The following is a 22,702-nucleotide window of genomic DNA, read 5'->3' as shown; positions in this document are numbered from 1 at the left end:
ATCATTTTAACACACATGGTCTTTTTCCCTTTTAAAATTTCATAGTGGATCCGAAAAACCATGATAACATATATGTTCATCGTGAACTATGTATGCATGCAGTCCATACCATAATGCGTGTTAAGAACTGCATTTTAATGCTTCATGTATATCACATATTTGTATTGATAGACGTTTGTTAAACACTATTAAGGTCAAACAATGTTGACAATGTTCCACTCAAATGTCACAATTTGAGCAATTATTGTATACCTTTCTGTATCTAAGTGTTTCACTGTAAACTTAATCACGTCACTAAACATTTAACTTTATTTTGAAAATTCTTTTTGATTTAGTGGCCACAATGAGCACCTACCTACAATTTCAAAATAGTCATAAGCGTTCGTTAGTCAACAGAAAGATAAATTAACACAGTTTTATAAATACAATGTAACTTTAATTGCAAACCTATCGATTTAAGATATACACGAATTTACAAATTTAAACGAAAATCAGACAAAGGGCATGTATATACATGTAATAGCAAAATGTGTACATTTCAAAATTTATAAAAATGGGTTCCATAGCATACGTATATTAACGTTCACCTTACATTTGGAAGCAAATAGAAAATAGAAAATTCCCTTTGTACTTTATTTTCTATGAGAACATTTTTTATGAAAACGATATCTTCCGACCTGTATTTTGAGTTAGTATTTTACAATCTATTTTCAAATAACCGTAACAAAGTATACAAATGAGGCCTCCTTAAGGTTTCCTGTTTTAATTAGTCCTTAACGCAATCAGACCTCGAACAATTTTAGCCGTTACAATGACACTTAAATGAGCAATTTCAATATGTTCAATTGGAAAAAAAAACCACAGACGTACTTTTGGTAACCATAATCTACAAGATTACGTAACACAGATAAAAGATAACAGGATGCCAATAGTAAAGTTATATACCACAGACAAAATGTACACACGTTTTATATAAATGATGTGGTAGCATGCATACAATGGATAAAAGTAATAATGATTTAAAACAGATATTTAGAGGAACATAAAGTGCATTTAGAGATTATTATATTCGACTCTACAGCAGTTCATGTTTTCGCTACCAGATGAATTGTATTGTCTTTTCTTAGATAAACCCTGTAATACATGGATATTTACACTGTAAAAGAACCCAAACGTCTACAGGAATAACAATTGCTAGGCAAGATGTCAGATAGCCTGTTAACATGATTATGATTCTTTAAAATAATTTTTTTAAACCCCAAAATACCATTAAAGCACGAAAAAAATATGTTATTGGGGTTTCTTATTTAAATTTCTGAACAAACTAAACGAAGTAACGTATAGATAAGCTACCTTTATTTGCATAAAGTTATGGTTGGCTTCGTCATTTTAAAATGAAATATAACACACTCAATATGTCTTTTCTCAAAAGTCTTGATTGATAGAATTAAAATGAGGCTTGACATAAGAAACGTATTTCCATATACAGAGACGTCCTGTATGATAACCAGGGAATGTTCGAGAGGTCTTTCTGCACATTATTACCATAATAAAAAGCAATTATCTTTAGTGAATGTTCAACAATTCATCAGTTCGTGTTGTCCTACTTTCACTATTTTTTTTCCTTGTTTCATAATTGCCTTTCTTCTTACATAACTTTTCCATACATTCAGAACGTTTCCCCTACATTCAAGCTTTTTTTTTAAAGTTAAAAAACAACTTTTTTCCTAGTCACATCCCCTTTCACATCTTTTTACGACATTCGCCTGCACCCACCCCCTTCACATCTTTTTTCCGACAATCACACCCATTTTCCTACAATCACATCCCTTTTACTGTTTTCAATCCCCTTTTCCATACTTTTATACCTTTTACCTACTTTAACAACGTTTCCTTCGTTACCCCCCTCCCCCTTACATTCACACCATATTCCCTTTTTTTTTTTTTTTTCATTTTTCAACTATTTACCTTTATGAACAACTTGTTTCTGCTTCCATATTTGTTTTACCTACATTCTGGACTTCTACATCTTTTTTATTATTGTATATAGGTAGTTACTTTCGGGTCATTAATTTCGAGGTTATGTTTAATTTTTTTGAATATTTTTTTTCTGTTCTAGGATTAAGTATAAACTTTGATATCCGGTTTCTTCAGTTCAATTTTTTTAATCACGAGTCAAAAAGAAATAAAACAATACTTAAATAATAAACAATTCGCTGTTTTGTTTTTTAAATGTTTTCTACCACTCAGTTCTCCTGGTGCCAATATCAGGGTATATTGTGAAAAGAAAAGTATGTATTCCTACATTATAGTATTTTTTTTTCAAACATAATTGTATGTCGTGGAATGCAATACTGTTCTGTTCTTATCTAAAGGAATAAATATTTATACATAGCATTGGCAATGTAGATACCCGGATGTGTGACTTGTACTATATCTGATCAAATTATACGAAATATCTTATCTTAATGTTATCAGATCTCATAACTTTCAGAAGATATCTTCCATAATATATAAGATATTTTAAAAGAAATATAAGATATTTTATGCAATATAAGATATTTCATGCACGCTATGATTTTTCATCGAATTTTCTGAATGCTGAATTATATGTATCGACATTGCTTACTGAATAAATTTGAGTTAGCAGACTTAAAATATGAAAAAAAATTTATTACAGAAAAAACACATACATAACCAATGTGTTGTGAAACCTTAAGATAGTACGAGCAGGACATGCGGTAATATTGACAATGTATTTTTTAAAGAAAACATCCTGTTATTACGAAACGTAAACAACAATTCTACTTGGAATATTAAATAGGTAAAAGGTTAAATTTCATTATGAGTAAAACATACCTTTATAGTGAATGTGTGAACTAGGAAAAAATGAACAACTGTACATGCAATTTTAACATCTAACTATATATATACGAAACAATGAAATACTCTAATTATCATTAAAATATGAAATTATAATGATAACATCAATTGTACATCAAATTTCGCCGACCACAAATCAACATAACTCTGTAAGATGATATCATATTATAATGAAAAGCATTGAATATTACAGAAAAACGTCGAGTTATAATGAAAACAACAAATGAAAACAGAAACATACGATTATAATCAAAATAATATATCGATTAACACACCTAGTTGTTATAATAAAACATAAGATTATAATGAAAATAATATATCGATTGACACACCTAGTTGTTATAATAAAACATAAGATTATACAAAAGCATAAAACGGTTTTAATGACACTAGGGTACATAAATATATCTAAAACATGTCTTTATAAGGCAGGTGTGCGGTGATTGTAACGTTTATAGCTAGTGTCTTTTGTACAACCCTTCAGAATCTAACACTCCTCCTACACAGGCGAATCATCGTCTGATAATGGAATATCATATTTATTTCATGTATAATATAATGCCATTATCTTCCTGAATACTGCACAGAGGAAGAAACATTTATTTTGTGTTTTAGGTATAGTTTTCAGAACTGTAGATATATAGATGAGACGATAAAATATAGCAGTGAGTTGGATTTAAGTTAAGTCTATAAGATTGCCGTCGGTCTCAATAAGGAAATCGCATCAATAATCCGTAGACAAAACTTGTTATTTTTAAGTATTTTCCCACGAGAGACAGTAATAAAATCTTGTCATTGTTTTTTTTCTACAGTGTAGGGTTAATTGCAGCTAAGTTAAATGGCCACCAAAAAGATGTTGCTGAGAATTAACTTTTCGTTGACTTGATCCCCTCCAGCAGCCAGCCATTTGTCAGTGACAGCCGGCCGGTGTATTGTGATATATGTAAGCTGACCGAGCAGGCCTACCTGTATCTGCATGTACTTACCTGATATATTTACCTGCTTGTGGAGATAGGTATTACACAGTGCAAGTGCGGACGATTCTCACACACGGGAATAACAGGCTCAGAACTACAATATAAACTCTCAGATGTAAACACCTAATGAAATGTCAGCGTGGGCAGGGACATATCTGTATTTAACCTAAGGAATATACCTGTCAGTTTTATATAATACAAGCGTTTTCAACAAGTAAGGAACCTGCTGGCTTTTTCAAATCTGCCAACGTGCTAGCTGCTGAAGTAATCCTGAATTTCACAAACCAAGGTAAGAGAGATTCACTGTTTGTTTCATGAAAGGTGAATCAAAAATTAATTTTTGTCGTGTCCTCAATGACGGCTCAGGTGTTTTAACTGCCATTGCGCGTGTTCTAATCCAAATTAATTTTATGTTATATGGTAATATGCATACTATAGCTCGTTCTACGTTTACCATTACTTTAAGTAAGTAATTATTCCATTAATTACGTCCATGATTTAAATATCGTACAGCACATACGGAATAACATTATTAGTGTAACGTCATAATAAATAGCGTCACAGTTTTGTCGGTTATCAAAAACGTAACGTTACAGTGAATTTTTTTTTGCAGTTTCAAAGAGAAATGAAAAAATTGAAGATGATCTTTTTTCAGAAAAAAATATGAACAGAATATTACGCTGTTTTCAGTGTCATGAAAAATATGATAAAAAAAAACATTTGTGAAGTAATTTGATATAACATTCGTCTAAATGCTCAATTTAATGGGGAAAAAGCCACCAAATGTGAAACATACTAAAACATACTTTCCATTGTTGTAAATAGTTTAAATTGTAGTAAACATAGACTTTTATTAACAATGATCCATATTTAATTAAACTGACAGATCTTACTATATGTAATGCCTTAACCTGACCTTAACTATATCGGTTTCATTTGCTTTCCGCGCTTATGATCGAGTCCCGTGAGACGGCATTTGAAAAAAAGTCTTTGTTTGACATATAATGATATAATATACAGCACGTGGTCTGTTCGCCATCGTCTACATACTGTACGCTTGTTTTAAGGACGGAAAAACATGTCTACAGTCGATCAGTTGAATATTTTTTTGACACTAGAATACGCATATTTCAATGTCTGAACTGTTCTACGTTGATTAGAATGTCATAAAAACATTAGTTGGTGTGGGAGCATTCTTTAAATATATCACGTCAGGTTTGGGTGATACAATTTGCCTTTTCGAAACACCCATTGATAATCTACTTTTTGTAATGACCATATATGAATATATTTCGTCTTCTGAAGTTCGGTAATCCGATTCGTGACTACTACCACTTTAGGAATGAAAAAAAATCGAGACAAAATTGATGTGTCAGTTAAACGTTTTAATGTAGTTTAGTCAGTTTATAGTAATGAATATACATCCTAGTTCTGAACAGTTGTAGAGCTAGAGATCGATTTGTATTAAAAGTATGCATGTGCATCGGTGACCAGGTAGCTCAATCGGTAGAGCATCTGGCTAGTGTTCGGATGTCCCGGGTTCGAACCCCGGCTGGCCGCTACATTTTCTCCTCTCCTGTTACACATGTATTAATTAGTGGTTTGGTACCCGGATTTATGACTTGTACAGTACTTTACATAGTTCATATAGTTGTAGACGCCGATAGTAAACTGTGTTGATTCTTTAGGTGCGCTTGGATAGCTGTTTAACTATCTAAACTGATTAGTAATAATGATGAGTACCCGGATGTGTGACTTGCACTGGTGAACGATAAAAGAATACCCGGATGTATGACTTGCACTGAATAGTTATAAGAAAATACCCGGATGTGTGACTTGTATTGGTAAAAGATATACTGATTAATGAAAGGGGAGTACCCGGATGTGTGACTTGTACTGATCTGGTTAATGATAAGGGAGTACCCGGATGTGTGACTTGTACTGATCTGGTTAATGATAAGGAGTACGGTGGTTAATGATAAGGAGTACCCGGATGTGTGACTTGTACTGATCTGGACAATGATAAGGGTGTACCTGGATGTAAAACTGATACTGGTTAATGATGAGGAATTGTTCAGATATGTGAAAATTGTGCTGATTTCTGATAAAAGAGTGCCTTTACCGGGAGTGCGCGTGTACGATTGAATTATGTCTGATCTCTGTGAAGATCAACTTTTTTCATAGACCACCTCTAGTCGTTTAAGTCAATTGGTGATGACCCCTATCCTTATTGATGTTATATTCTAGGAAGGTCGGGACGTCCCAATCCCTAACCCCTCCCCCGAAATTAGGGATCTCATGCCCATCCTTATTGATGGTGTATTATAGGAAGGTCGGGACCCCCTACCCATCCTTATTGATGGTGTATTATAGGAAGGTCGGGACCCCTACCCATCCTTATTGATGGTGTATTATCGGAAGGTCGGGACCCCCTACCCATCCTTATTGATAGTGTATCATAGGAAGGTCGGGACCCCCTACCCATCCTTATTGATGGTTATATAGGAAGGTCGGGACCCCCTACCCATCCTTATTGATGGTGTATTATAGGAAGGTCGGGACCCCTACCCATCCTTATTGGTGGTAAATTATCGGAAGGTCGGGACCCCCTACCCATCCTTATTGATAGTGTATTATAGGAAGGTCGGGACCCCCTACCCATCCTTATTGATGGTGTATTATAGGAAGGTCGGGCCCCCTACCCATCCTTATTGATGGTGTATTATAGGAAGGTCGGGACCCCCTACCCATCCTTATTGATGGTTATATAGGAAGGTCGGGACCCCCTACCCATCCTTATTGATGGTGTATTATAGGAAGGTCGGGACCCCCTACCCATCCTTATTGATGGTGTATTATAGGAAGGTCGGGCCCCCTACCCATCCTTATTGATGGTTATATAGGAAGGTCGGGACCCCCTACCCATCCTTATTGATGGTGTATTATAGGAAGGTCGGGACCCCTACCCATCCTTATTGGTGGTGTATTATAGGAAGGTCGGGACCCCCTACCCATCCTTATTGATGGTGTATTATAGAAAGGTCGGGACCCCCTACCCATCCTTATTGATGATATTATAGGAGGGTCGGGACCCCCTACCCATCCTTATTGATGATATTATAGGAGGGTCGGGACCCCCTACCCATCCTTATTGGTGGTGTATTATAGGAAGGTCGGGACCCCCTACACATCCTTATTGATGGTGTATTATAGGAAGGTCGGGACCCCCTACCCATCCTTATTGATGGTGTATTATAGGAAGGTCGGGACCCCCTACCCATCCTTATTGATGGTGTATTATAGGAAGGTCGGGCCCCCTACCCATCCTTATTGATGATATTATAGGAGGGTCGGGACCCCCTACCCATACTTATTGATGATATTATAGGAGGGTCGGGACCCCCTACCCATCCTTATTGGTAGTAAATTATCGGAAGGTCGGGACCCCCTACCCATCCTTATTGATAGTGTATCATAGGAAGGTCGGGACCCCCTACCCATCCTTATTGATGGTTATATAGGAAGGTCGGGACCCCCTACCCATCCTTATTGATGGTGTATTATAGGAAGGTCGGGACCCCTACCCATCCTTATTGGTGGTAAATTATAGGAAGGTCGGGACCCCCTACCCATCCTTATTGATAGTGTATTATAGGAAGGTCGGGACCCCCTACCCATCCTTATTGATGGTGTATTATAGGAAGGTCGGGCCCCCTACCCATCCTTATTGATGGTGTATTATAGGAAGGTCGGGACCCCCTACCCATCCTTATTGATGGTTATATAGGAAGGTCGGGACCCCCTACCCATCCTTATTGATGGTGTATTATAGGAAGGTCGGGACCCCCTACCCATCCTTATTGATGGTGTATTATAGGAAGGTCGGGCCCCCTACCCATCCTTATTGATGGTTATATAGGAAGGTCGGGACCCCTACCCATCCTTATTGATGGTGTATTATAGGAAGGTCGGGACCCCCTACCCATCCTTATTGGTGGTGTATTATAGGAAGGTCGGGACCCCCTACCCATCCTTATTGATGGTGTATTATAGGAAGGTCGGGACCCCCTACCCATCCTTATTGATGATATTATAGGAGGGTCGGGACCCCCTACCCATCCTTATTGATGGATATTATAGGAGGGTCGGGACCCCCTACCCATCCTTATTGGATGGTGTATTATAGGAAGGTCGGGACCCCCTACCCATCCTTATTGATGGTGTATTATAGGAAGGTCGGGACCCCCTACCCATCCTTATTGATGGTGTATTATAGGAAGGTCGGGACCCCCTACCCATCCTTATTGATGGTGTATTATAGGAAGGTCGGGCCCCCTACCCATCCTTATTGATGATATTATAGGAGGGTCGGGACCCCCTACCCATACTTATTGATGATATTATAGGAGGGTCGGGACCCCCTACCCATCCTTATTGGTGGTGTATTATAGGAAGGTCGGGACCCCCTACACATCCTTATTGATGGTGTATTATAGGAGGGTCAGGACCCCCTACCCATCCTTATTGATGGTGTATTATAGGAGGGTCGGGACCCCCTACCCATCCTTATTGATGATATTATAGGAGGGTCGGGATCCCCTACCCATCCTTATTGGTGGTGTATTATAGGAAGGTCGGGACCCCTACCCATCCTTATTGGTGGTAAACAATCGGAAGGTCGGGACCCCCTACCCATCCTTATTGATAGTGTATTATAGGAAGGTCGGGACCCCCTACCCATCCTTATTGATGGTGTATTATAGGAAGGTCGGGCCCCCTACCCATCCTTATTGATGGTGTATTATAGGAAGGTCGGGACCCCCTACCCATCCTTATTGATGGTTATATAGGAAGGTCGGGACCCCCTACCCATCCTTATTGATGGTGTATTATAGGAAGGTCGGGACCCCCTACCCATCCTTATTGATGGTGTATTATAGGAAGGTCGGGCCCCCTACCCATCCTTATTGATGGTTATATAGGAAGGTCGGGACCCCCTACCCATCCTTATTGATGGTGTATTATAGGAAGGTCGGGACCCCTACCCATCCTTATTGGTGGTGTATTATAGGAAGGTCGGGACCCCCTACCCATCCTTATTGATGGTGTATTATAGGAAGGTCGGGACCCCCTACCCATCCTTATTGATGATATTATAGGAGGGTCGGGACCCCCTACCCATCCTTATTGATGATATTATAGGAGGGTCGGGACCCCCTACCCATCCTTATTGGTGGTGTATTATAGGAAGGTCGGGACCCCCTACACATCCTTATTGATGGTGTATTATAGGAAGGTCGGGACCCCCTACCCATCCTTATTGATGGTGTATTATAGGAAGGTCGGGACCCCCTACCCATCCTTATTGATGGTGTATTATAGGAAGGTCGGGCCCCCTACCCATCCTTATTGATGATATTATAGGAGGGTCGGGACCCCCTACCCATCCTTATTGATGATATTATAGGAGGGTCGGGACCCCCTACCCATCCTTATTGGTGGTAAATTATAGGAAGGTCGGGACCCCCTACACATCCTTATTGATGGTGTATTATAGGAGGGTCGGGACCCCCTACCCATCCTTATTGATGGTGTATTATAGTAGGGTCGGGACCCCCTACCCATCCTTATTGATGATATTATAGGAGGGTCGGGATCCCCTACCCATCCTTATTGGTGGTGTATTATAGGAAGGTCGGGACCCCCTACCCATCCTTATTGATGGTGTATTATAGGAAGGTCGGGACCCCCTACCCATCCTTATTGATGGTGTATTATAGGAAGGTCGGGCCCCCTACCCATCCTTATTGATGGTGTATTATAGGAAGGTCGGGACCCCTACCCATCCTTATTGGTGGTGTATTATAGGAAGGTCGGGACCCCTACCCATCCTTATTGGTGGTAAATTATCGGAAGGTCGGGACCCCCTACCCATCCTTATTGATAGTGTATTATAGGAAGGTCGGGACCCCCTACCCATCCTTATTGGTGGTGTATTATAGGAAGGTCGGGACCCCCTACACATCCTTATTGATGGTGTATTATAGGAAGGTCGGGACCCCCTACCCATCCTTATTGATGGTGTATTATAGGAAGGTCGGGACCCCCTACCCATCCTTATTGATGGTGTATTATAGGAAGGTCGGGCCCCCTACCCATCCTTATTGATGATATTATAGGAGGGTCGGGACCCCCTACCCATCCTTATTGATGATATTATAGGAGGGTCGGGACCCCCTACCCATCCTTATTGGTGGTAAATTATAGGAAGGTCGGGACCCCCTACACATCCTTATTGATGGTGTATTATAGGAGGGTCGGGACCCCCTACCCATCCTTATTGATGGTGTATTATAGTAGGGTCGGGACCCCCTACCCATCCTTATTGATGATATTATAGGAGGGTCGGGATCCCCTACCCATCCTTATTGGTGGTGTATTATAGGAAGGTCGGGACCCCCTACCCATCCTTATTGATGGTGTATTATAGGAAGGTCGGGACCCCCTACCCATCCTTATTGATGGTGTATTATAGGAAGGTCGGGCCCCCTACCCATCCTTATTGATGGTGTATTATAGGAAGGTCGGGACCCCTACCCATCCTTATTGGTGGTGTATTATAGGAAGGTCGGGACCCCTACCCATCCTTATTGGTGGTAAATTATCGGAAGGTCGGGACCCCCTACCCATCCTTATTGATAGTGTATTATAGGAAGGTCGGGACCCCCTACCCATCCTTATTGATGGTGTATTATAGGAAGGTCGGGCCCCCTACCCATCCTTATTGATGGTGTATTATAGGAAGGTCGGGACCCCCTACCCATCCTTATTGATGGTTATATAGGAAGGTCGGGACCCCCTACCCATCCTTATTGATGGTGTATTATAGGAAGGTCGGGACCCCCTACCCATCCTTATTGATGGTGTATTATAGGAAGGTCGGGCCCCCTACCCATCCTTATTGATGGTTATATAGGAAGGTCGGGACCCCCTACCCATCCTTATTGATGGTGTATTATAGGAAGGTCGGGACCCCTACCCATCCTTATTGATGGTGTATTATAGGAAGGTCGGGACCCCCTACCCATCCTTATTGATGGTGTATTATAGGAAGGTCGGGACCCCCTACCCATCCTTATTGATGATATTATAGGAGGGTCGGGACCCCCTACCCATCCTTATTGATGATATTATAGGAGGGTCGGGACCCCCTACCCATCCTTATTGGTGGTGTATTATAGGAAGGTCGGGACCCCCTACACATCCTTATTGATGGTGTATTATAGGAAGGTCGGGACCCCCTACACATCCTTATTGATGGTGTATTATAGGAAGGTCGGGACCCCCTACCCATCCTTATTGATGGTGTATTATAGGAAGGTCGGGACCCCCTACCCATCCTTATTGATGGTGTATTATAGGAAGGTCGGGCCCCCTACCCATCCTTATTGATGATATTATAGGAGGGTCGGGACCCCCTACCCATCCTTATTGATGATATTATAGGAGGGTCGGGACCCCCTACCCATCCTTATTGGTGGTGTATTATAGGAAGGTCGGGACCCCCTACACATCCTTATTGATGGTGTATTATAGGAGGGTCGGGACCCCCTACCCATCCTTATTGATGGTGTATTATAGTAGGGTCGGGACCCCCTACCCATCCTTATTGATGATATTATAGGAGGGTCGGGATCCCCTACCCATCCTTATTGGTGGTGTATTATAGGAAGGTCGGGACCCCCTACCCATCCTTATTGATGGTGTATTATAGGAAGGTCGGGACCCCCTACCCATCCTTATTGATGGTGTATTATAGGAAGGTCGGGCCCCCTACCCATCCTTATTGATGGTGTATTATAGGAAGGTCGGGACCCCCTACCCATCCTTATTGGTGGTGTATTATAGGAAGGTCGGGCCCCCTACCCATCCTTATTGATGGTGTATTATAGGAAGGTCGGGACCCCCTACCCATCCTTATTGATGGTGTATTATAGGAAGGTCGGGACCCCCTACCCATCCTTATTGATGGTGTATTATAGGAAGGTCGGGACCCCCTACCCATCCTTATTGATGGTGTATTATAGGAAGGTCGGGATCCCCTACCCATCCTTATTGATGGTGTATTATAGGAAGGTCGGGACCCCCTACCCATACTTATTGATGGTGTATTATAGGAAGGTCGGGAACCCTCTACCCATCCTTATTGACAGTGTATTATAGGAAGGTCGGGACCCCCTACCCATCCTTATTGATGGTGTATTATAGGAAGGTCGGGATCCCCTATCCCATCCTTATTGATGGTGTATTATAGGAAGGTCGGGCCCCCTACCCATCCTTATTTATGGTATATACCCATCCTTATTGCTGATGGTAAATCATAGAAAGGTACACACACACACACACACACACACACACACTCATCCTTATTGATGGTATAACACGGGATGGTTTCGGTTACATATTGTTTATTTAAACCTTTAAGAAGCTTCCATGTCAATAAAAATGTACTACAAATTGTACTTGCACTTCCAGGTAGGCAAGTGTGTCCCTGTGATTGAAAAGGTAAATATTTGGTGGTATGCGTTATCAAAAAATATTGTTATATAAAAATAGGTGTAAGAGATGTTTACACCATCATTTACATATAAACTAAACGTATCAATGTTTAAAGAACTGACTATTTGAACGTAGAAGTGGAATAACTGGGTCACATCTGTCACCCAACATGTTTCGCACATATGGTGAGTATAGCTCTAAAATGAAGGGCGTGGCTAACACTAGCTTAGGCTATCAAAATCTCAATTGACCAAGATCCTTACTGATAGGAAGTGACTAAAAACAATTAAATTTAGGTAATGAATTCATTTCTTTGTTTTAAAAAAAAACAATTAAAGTTCATTGATCCAAAAAAATCCTATTTGTGAATGGCTGTATGATCCGAACTTGTGGAAGTATTGTTCGATCTTGCCGCATAAGAAAAAAAAACCTCGTGGACAGTCAAGAAAATACTCAAACAACGTTGCCATCTAGATAATTAGGAAAGATTACCTTTAGACTTCTGTATGGGACATCTAGTAAACATAACTCTTTATGTGCTTTAATCTTGATATTACAATGCGAGGCGCATTTTTGGTTTATAAACTATCTAAAAGAGAGAGAAAATGAGGACACTAAATAAAATCACCAATTCTGCAGGGAGTTGGAATCGGTGGTTGAGGCTGTGTTGTGATGCTTCGAAAGGATCATAGCATCCTATGGTATTTTCATTCCCCGACCTGTCGGAGGTAGGAGTGGACATTGATTCAGCGATGAATGGCATAATTAATTATTATTACGACACGGTCGAGTGAACTAACACACGAAGCTTATTTATCACGACTTGGTCAAGCTTGACAAGGCAATGCATTGTACAGTAAGGATATGAACAGAACATTTGTGCAATGAGAAAACTAGATTTATATTTCTGCCTCTAAACATGTTCCTTAAACAGATTTCGTTAGTCACTGTGCATAAGCGTTTCTTTATTCCAAGCGTTTCCATAGCGAGGTACTTTCATTCACAGTTAACACAGGCAATCCTAAATAATTATATATAACTTCAACAAAGTTTCAAAGTTTATTGTTTCAGTGTTATGGTCTCGTCTACTAAGCCACAGTTAACACAATTTAGTATGCAATCAAACTTGTCTTAAAAGTACCTAACAAAAACCTGAAATGAAGAGCCATCCGTTTCGGTTCAAAACGTAAGACAATTTATATATAAACTTCTACAGTATACAGATGTCATCTGCCTTTAAGATTTGTTTTATTCTGTCGGCTTGAGTACTCTTATACTAATCTAATAATAAGGAGACTCTGAAGGACAACATTTGAACATGTGGCATGGTATTTAACATCGGCCATTGTAGTTTAAGAACAATGTAAGAGGAATGTCCAGGATGAAGCCGACATTACGGGATGGTCTCCACCACTAAAGCTATTTATACAGACTCCTCAGCTTATCCCAACTTTTACTTCCATTATCTGTATAACGTAACAAACAGTGAAAGATTACAACTAAGCTGTGTTATAAACGTGATTATTTCAATTCCCTTATTGTTAACGGTTTCTCTACCGGAGCATTTGGTTTGGTTTGGTTTGGTTTGGTTTGGTTTATTTTGTTTAACGTCCTATTAACAGCTAAGGTCTACCGGAGCACCTTAACTCCTTGTACACGACTCTCCATTCGAATTCATATTACTGTTTATATTTCATTCTAGTTTTATCGATTTTGAGTTGGAATCGCGATTTCCATATTAGGTTGGCATTATTTTTTATTTTTTTTTTTTATTTCTGATAACCTCTTCCTATTATATAGCTGTTGTCATTTACGATGATTTTTGTTATGACCTGATCAGACTCGAGAGGAGAAGATAAATAATGGTTCGAATTTGAGCAACGTCCTGGAAATCCCAAGAATCTAGTTATATATAATAGTCGTTCGCCGAGACCAGTGGGACTAGTAAATAAATTCTCGTGTCTGGGCTATAATATAACATTCTAGGTCGTATATGATACAATTGTTACTTGTTACACTACATGTTGACTGGGATTTCTAATCTTTATAAATCCCTGCAGAATTACTGGGATTTTCTTTTGTATTCTATTGTTTGGAGGGCAAGGGAAAACTGAAAACAATCTGTTTCGTCATTTTCTTTCTACTAACTGACTACTTTTACACGCTCTATTTTAGTCTTATAGTTTAGCGATCGACCAAGCGAAAAAAAATCCCCAAAAAGTTAACTGGTAAATGAGCAGCTTTAATAGGAATGCCATTGTCACTACAGTGCATGTGACCATGTCTAGATTATGACTTTGCAATGTGATGATACTTAAAAATGACCTAAGATAGACCCCCATCATCGGCGGACACCACCTTAATACATGTATCGCCAAGTTCAAATCATCGTCCAAGGAGACCTGACACATCAAAGTGAGGGGGCGTGGCTTCTCACGTAATAAACATGCAATTATTGCGTACCAGCTAGCGAGCGACACGCCCCCCATTATCACCGAATAGTGACGGGGACGGCCTGGAAAATTATTCCTCCTCTTATTTCAATTATCTCCCTTTATTGTGACGGTGTTATGTTAACCAGTCCCATGGTTCTCTGCGCTACACTACGTCACGAATAGAGAAAACCACGATGCATTCTGGGAGAGATTGTAATTATGTAAAAGCAAATACACGCAAAAGGTCAAAATTTTGATCTTTAATTAAGTATGTGTAGTAACCTAACAGTATGCTTATTATTTAAATACTTTCTATCTTAATTAAATTGGTACTTGAAATATCTGAATATAGATTGGAGGTCAAAAAGCAACAGGAGAAACCGATCATACTTTTGAATGCTTTAGAGACACGGTTGTGTAGTACTTTTTTAACTCTCCGCTAGGTTATGCTTCGAAAAACATGAGCGCCGCCTAGCGGAGAGAAATTGAAGGCCAGTAATCCAGACTAAAACATTTATTGTCATTTCAGGAAGTTTTTAACTTTTAGTTTTAGAAATGCTTCAAGCGTTTCGGATGTTCCCTCTAATATCAACTCACTTCTCCTCTTCTGTCCTCTCCAGTGAAACCGTGGGACTGAACTCGATCCATCCGTCGGTTCGTCCGTCATATATCCCTGTCTAGGCTAATCTATGGATAGTTTAATGTTTATATATCGATATGTTTTCGAAACTGTATTGCCATGTCAAAGCCGCAAAGCAGAAACAGTGGTCACAGAATAGAGTCAAGTGGGTGTTTTTATGATTATACGGCATGTCATAGTGCTAACTACGTTTTGGTCTGAATTCCATGTCAGGATTAATACTGTAGAATAAGTCCGATGGCATTTAAAACAAAAGCTCAAGAACATTCTGAATTCGGGCAAGAGCATTATATACATGTAAGTCATAAGACCATTCGTCGTGATAACTGTAGGCGTATATTAATTGGTAGCCATGCTCATAGACATTACCAATGAATAATAGACGGTAAACATTTAAAACGACATTATACTTTATACGGGCAAAACGAAATGCCTGTCCATATTATTATGCAACATCAGGTTCATAAAAACTCTTGAAATGCATACATTCTATTAAGGTGCGATTACTTATGTCTCATTAAATGTTGCCGTTGATTTCTGGTAGCTTTAAATATCACCTTGTCGTTACAAATGGAAATTGCCCGATAATATACAGTGAATACACATTAACTGACATTACCCTATAGGTTATATGATTGCCAGTGGACTGCTTGGAGTGGATAAAGTAACAATCTGTTTTACGACAAGTACACTAGCATTCACATGTACCTTATAGTGCGAAGCTTATAAGTTCACATAATCGGTTATTATCCAAGGAATTGTTCATGTAATTATTTTGCGTGTATTTCAATAGTGTAATATACCCTGGGGTGATTTTCATTGGCTGCGAAGTTAGAAATCGATTGTGACGTCATAAAATGGACAATGACGTTACAGTTACATCATGAACCATACATGGCGCAACAAAATGGCTGCCTCAGTTTGGTTTTGCCCTCGACATGTTGACTTTAAAACCAGTCAAAATGTAGAGTTGTGCGATAAAAAGTACCTAATTTCATCTAATATGCGATTTTATAAACCCCTAAGACTCGTTTCATAAAGTCTCATGTGAAATGAAAACTCATTTTAAGATTCTCTCTCTATATATATAGCGAGTTTGTAGCGAGACGGTTGGTAGGGAGACGGTGAGGGTAGCGTGACGGTTGGTAGCGAGAGGGTTGATATCGATACGACTGGTAGGGAGACGGTGAGGGTAGCGTGACGGTTGGTAGCGTGACGGTTGGTAGCGAGAGGGTTGATATCGATACGACTGGTAGGGAGACGGTGAGGGTAGCGTGACGGTTGGTAGCGTGACGGTTGGTAGCGAGAGGGTTGATATCGATACGACTGGTAGGGAGACGGTGAGGGTAGCGTGACGGTTGGTAGCGTGACGGTTGGTAGCGAGAGGGTTGATATCGATACGGTTGGTAGGGAGACGGTGAGGGTAGCGTGACGGTTGATAGCGAGATGGTTAACGTTGGTAGCATGACAGTTGGGATCGCATGGCGGTTGGTAGCGAGACGGTTGGTAACGAGACGGTTGGTAGCGAGACAGACAAGGAACCAGGAAAATAAATCTAACGACATTTGTCGCAATACTGGAACACTGGATGTTTATATTGGACATACACCGTGGTATGTACCACGAAAATATCTGTTAGCTTGAAACCGCGAACGAAAGTTCCCACGAAAATGTAATGTTATACAATATCAAAGCATTAGCTCACTACAAAAGCTCTATTAACATAAATAAACAACTGTTCATTTACAATGACAGAAGAACCATATAGAAATGCACATGATATACTAAGGTTATCGTATTTTATTGGGATTTTCAACTCGCGTTCAATGAAAAATCTAGTGTTTTAGAATTCACAATAAGCTTGATAGTTTTGATATGGTCTGGATTGAGATTAATCTAATTAGAGTTAGACTTGTAATTTCCGATCCTCTACGATACACTTCAATACAAGAATGACAATAGTTTGAGGTAGCTTATATAACGTAAGTTTGAGGTAGCTTATATAACGTAAGTTTGAGGTAGCTTATATAACGTAAGTTTGAGGTAGCTTCGTAAGTTTGAGGTAGCATATATAACGTAAGTTTGAGGTAACTTATATAACGTAAGTTTGAGGTAGCTTGTATAACGTAAGTTTGAGGTAGCTTATATAACGTAAGTTTGAGGTAGCTTATATAACGTAAGTTTGAGGTAGCTTGTATAACGTAAGTTTGAGGTAGCTTGTATAACGTAAGTTTGAGGTAACTTATATAACGTAAGTTTGAGGTAGCTTATATAACGTAAGTTTGAGGTAGCTTGTATAACGTAAGTTTGAGGTAGCTTATATAACGTAAGTTTGAGGTAGCTTGTATAACGTAATACCAGACCATCCTAATAGTTAACACGTAAAGAAAAGAAAAAAGAAACAAATTAATTACCTACTAGGTAAATGTGGAGATGGAGAAAGCAATCTTCCTACTTATTTTAAATTCAAATAGCATCTTTTATATGTAAAACCAAATGAGAATTATTTAAATGTTTATAGTGACCTTATTACGAATGAACTAGGTGTTCGGAAACTCTTGTACTGAAGTCTTTCCGACGTCGAATTAATCATGCTGACACCCTCTTCAGGAGCCTCATTGACACTCATTATTATTAAATGTGGTATTGCTGGAAAGAAAATATCAGCTATTACCAAATGCATTAATATTTATTAGATCATTAAATAATGACGTTTTCTTGAATTATGTCCCAACATGTCATTTTTTACCTCGGTTTACCTGTTTTTGGTATGTACTCGCGGCATTGTCATTATTGGGGCTATTTTCAGGATATAGACACTCGGGTGGTATCAAATGCTAGATGAGAGATAGAGGAAGGGGAGAAAGGGAGAAAGAGAGAAAGGGAGAAAGAAAGAGATCGATAGCATCAATTTATGAAAAAAACTTTTCGCGGTGACCTTTCGACCACTTCCGGTTATAAAAGATGGAATCACTGAGTTACAATGATATTTAATTAAGAAAACAATGAACAAACAAAAAGCAAGAAAAATACAGGTGGATCCCCTCATAGTTACCTAATTCTCCCCCTCCACCAGTTAAAACAAAATTATCTTTACCATAATAAAGGCAATTTATTCTGTGGACAGGTGCATTTAGTTTATCCAGGCCCTCTCTGATACTTAATAGATTTATACAGTCTAAATCTAAATGATACATCATACCGCTGTATTGTATGTGTATACATATACACGATGTACGAATGATATGCATGTATAATTATATGATATAAACATAAAGTTACCTATCGTCATATCAATATGACATGTATGTTATTTATATGTATATAATTATATTTTAATGTTTTTCTTTAGTTTCTGGTATTTGAAGTTGCCATAGCATGTCCAAAAGCTTTTGTCTGTGTTTCTCAGGAAGCTGAGAAACAAGTCGGTCAGTACTGTCGTGCCACGGTTGTGTCCTTGGGCAAGACACTTTACCCTTACTGCTCTGGAAGACATACGACAGGCCTCCCGTATGTTGTTCAGTGAGGTAGTCACTAACTACTACAAGGAGACCCGCCTCAAAATGACCATGGCCGTTCAAGGGGTGATCAAACGAACAAACAACCAAACGTGTTGTTAATAGAATAGAAAAGAAAATATTTCTAAATGTATATTATACACAGTTAGCTTACTATGTAGTTTAGCTTTATTGTTTGTTACGCTGCTCCCGGACATTATATTAATTATAATTACATGGACCGGAGAAGATGTCATGCCAATTTGTCTTTGACACGAAATTACAGTAAAATATGCCTCCATACCAACAAGGACTGTCCTTCGTCCTCCTTGGATCCCCGTCACGTCTGTGTTGTTAGGGGCCAAAAGAATGGAAAACAGTTAAAACAAATGTTAAGATACCGAAGGAAGTGCATTATCCACAACATCAAATCACTTTCCATTTTTTTGTTTTTTTTGTTTTTTGTTTTGTTTTTGTTGTTGATATTTGATAACAAAAAACAATTTACAAAAGCAAACTGAAAATAAATACACACAAAAAAAACCCACTAAGCAACTAACCAGTTCTTCATATTCATGTATATATATATGTGGTCCAGGAGTTGGAAAGTGTTTTAGCCACAGGGACTTGGCGCAAATTCTCCTCCCTCATGGTGTATACGAATATATAGACCGCTGGCATGGCTGGGGATTTGTGCCAAGCCCCTGTGGGTTTGACCGGTATCATAAGGTTCAGAATACACAATAACTAGTTCTATAGTATACTGACCGGCAGTTCAACAGTATATACTACATCTGTGACCCGAATATAAATCATGACAAGTTATGGTTGTAGAGACAGGATAAGCCGATGTAAGCAGGGATTTGACATACAGAGATGTAGACAAATCACTTTGCTGCAGTCCGGCGCACACGTGACAGCTGATTGGTAAAATGGCATTCGTCTTCTGACATTTTATAAATTGTCTTGAAGATGATGCCGAGGATAAAGCGGACTTCTCTGGGATGGACTATGTAGGACTATATGTGTATCTGTTTTCAATATTGTCTCACAAATCATTTAAATGTTTATTTTTAGACAGCGTAGCTAAAGTAGGCGATATGTCAGTGTTGTTTCTCGAGAAATAACAATTCATAGTCTCTCTCAAATGGTACTTTGTAAAAAGGAGGCAATTTATAACAAATCAAGCATTCCTATAGTTGTCTCATATCTAGGGGCCGATTATTATCGGTATACGTGTTTACGAGAATGTAGTATCTCGTGTAGGAGTAAAAAACCCAAACAAACAAACAAACAATTTCTTATCGAATGGTTTTCACTAGAGCGTCGATTAAACGGGGAAAAAACATCACTTTGTCGTTAGAAATGTATATGTATATTACAAGCTACATCGCGCCAAAAGGAATTTTATGAGATGTTGATATATTATGACACCCTTAACGGTGCCATAATATAACAATTTAATTTAGCGGGATCATGACCTGATCTAATCGACCGAAAATAAAACCGACCTTATTGGAGGCTATATAACATTAGGCTGTACAGTTTGTCACAGACATCGTGAAATCGAGTTTTATTGGGCGTCTTCTTATAAGCCTTTTTTTTCGTTAGATAACAATCAAAATCCGCTCCCCTTCCAATACAACGTCCCGGGTTCGTCATTAAGACCACACACAGGTTTTTTTTTATTTCACAATATGTTCTGACATCACTGCAATACCCGTGTGGAGCTAAAGCAAAAATAATGAAGACAACGACGTTCGTGTCCTTATCAGGATCTCGTTGGGAAATAGGAATCTTCCGCAGTTACAACCCCGTTTCTCATTTTGAAAACGTGACATTCCCTGCATTTAGTCTAACTTCCAAAAAAACCCGGTACGTCTTATCCCTCAATGTATCTTTTTCAAAAGTAAGACCACACACAGTTTTTATTTCACAATATATTCTGACATAACCTTTCACTGAGTTAAGATAAAGATAATAATAAGGAAGTCCTGATGGTTCCGTTGTTATTACCCCTTTTCCCATTTTGAAAACGTGACATTGTCTGCATTTGGTATAACTTTCCGAAAATCCTGGTATTATCCTCAATGGATTTTTCATGTAAATTTCTTTCCTAGATATTTCCCCTTGCCCTTCACTGAGCATCAAAGGCTTAATACCTGCTGTGGATGTAGACCGGCGTTGATACAGTGTTACATTACGATCAGGCTGTTACGTTATATTGGGGACAATCAGTCTGTTTTAACCAACTGGTGACTTTCTGTCTATTTTGACCAATCCGTTACAATCTGACTGTTTCGGCCTATCGGTGATAATCTGACTTTTTTGACCAATCGATGATGATCTGTCTGTTTCGGCCAAACGTTGATAATATATCTGTTTCGACGAATCGGTTATGATATACACTTTGTATCTGTTTCTACCAATCGGTCACAATCTTACTGTTTCGACCAATCTGTCACAATCTTAGTGTTTCGACCAATCGGTCACAATCTTAGTGTTTCGACCAATCGGTCACAATCTTAGTGTTTCGACCATTCGGTTACAATCTGACTGCTTTTACAAAACGGCCGGTTATAATCTGATTGTTTCGACCAATCGGTTACGATTTGAATGTTTCGACCAATCGGTCACAATCTGACTGTTTCGATCAATCAGTTACAATCTGAATGTTTCGATCAATCAGTTACAAAATAATCTGAATGTTTCGACCAATCGGTACTTAACCAGAAATATAGCCCAATGATAAACATACCACATCCAGCTTTACACCGAGACCTTTGATTTGATAAATCTTGTGACAACCGTATGATATAATCTATTTAATCCGAAAAATGATAGACCGCGTGTACATTAAAAACGTGCTGTTATTTACGTACTTAAAAAGAACGGCCTAGAGCGGCCAGTTTGGGTACAGTGGTCAGGTCACGTGCCGGTGGCCAGGTCACGTGCAGTGAAATAAACCTGTTTGATGTGGCTCTTGGTTTTAACTGTCACTGTCAATTTGCTTGCGTCGTGCCAAGTGAGACCTTTGCACCTCAGGCGTCACCAGTTCTTACAAAGAGGGTCACTTGGTACTTTCGAAAACATTAAAATATCGTTTTGTCCAGTGCATAAAAGAATATTCTTACCAAATCTTTTGCTGCAGTCCGCTTAATATATTAGCATTCAAAATATATATCCGTACGTGTTTAAAATTTAATAAAAATAATTTTTCCTCTGATGTTTTAGCAGTCAACCGCTCCCCCCCCCCCCCCCTCCCCACCCCTTAAAAAGGTTACACCAGAAAACATCATTCTAATTTATTAGCTAGTACGTACAACGTATTCATTTATTTGAATATCCGTTGTACCAGAAAACGTTTCAGGGAATACTGCAGAACTAAGGTTATGTGAAATTAAAGTTCTACGAAATCAAAATAATAGGAAATCAAGGTTATACGGTGCGTATTTTCGTATATTTCAGGCGAACAAGGGAGATAATTCTCTCGACCATGGCCCTAAATAAACCACAGTAATACAATCTTAATGTAGTTTGTTTCTTCCGGCGATGTACAATGTACCATCCATTCATGTTATCACAAAAAATTTACCTGTGAAGTCTACAGCACGTGTGACCTACAGAAATACTGTTACTACACAGTTCTGTATTAAATCGATACCGATTTTAACAGGTGTGTCTTGGGAAACATGAAGTGGAAGAAAACCA

General features: G+C 39.1%; 1 protein-coding gene across 5 annotated transcripts in view; it reads left to right on the top strand.

Moving 5' to 3' along the window:
- Positions 1 to 3,891: 3,891 nt before the first annotated feature.
- LOC117335592 (sodium/hydrogen exchanger 10-like) overlaps positions 3,892 to 22,702 on the top strand; it is a 78,854-nt gene continuing 60,043 nt past the window's right edge. For 3 of the 5 annotated variants that reach the window (XM_033895695.1, XM_033895694.1, XM_033895693.1), the window contains exon 1: positions 3,899 to 4,149. The gene's annotated coding sequence lies outside the window, so the exon portion shown is untranslated. Of the gene's footprint in view, positions 4,150 to 22,702 lie in introns of all 5 variants that reach the window. The other 2 variants (XM_033895697.1, XM_033895696.1) reach the window with 1 other exon arrangement.

This window comes from Pecten maximus, chromosome 10 (assembly GCF_902652985.1).
Source record: "Pecten maximus chromosome 10, xPecMax1.1, whole genome shotgun sequence".
Lineage (NCBI taxonomy): Eukaryota > Metazoa > Mollusca > Bivalvia > Pectinida > Pectinidae > Pecten > Pecten maximus.
This window is presented reverse-complemented; position numbering and strand designations above follow the sequence as displayed.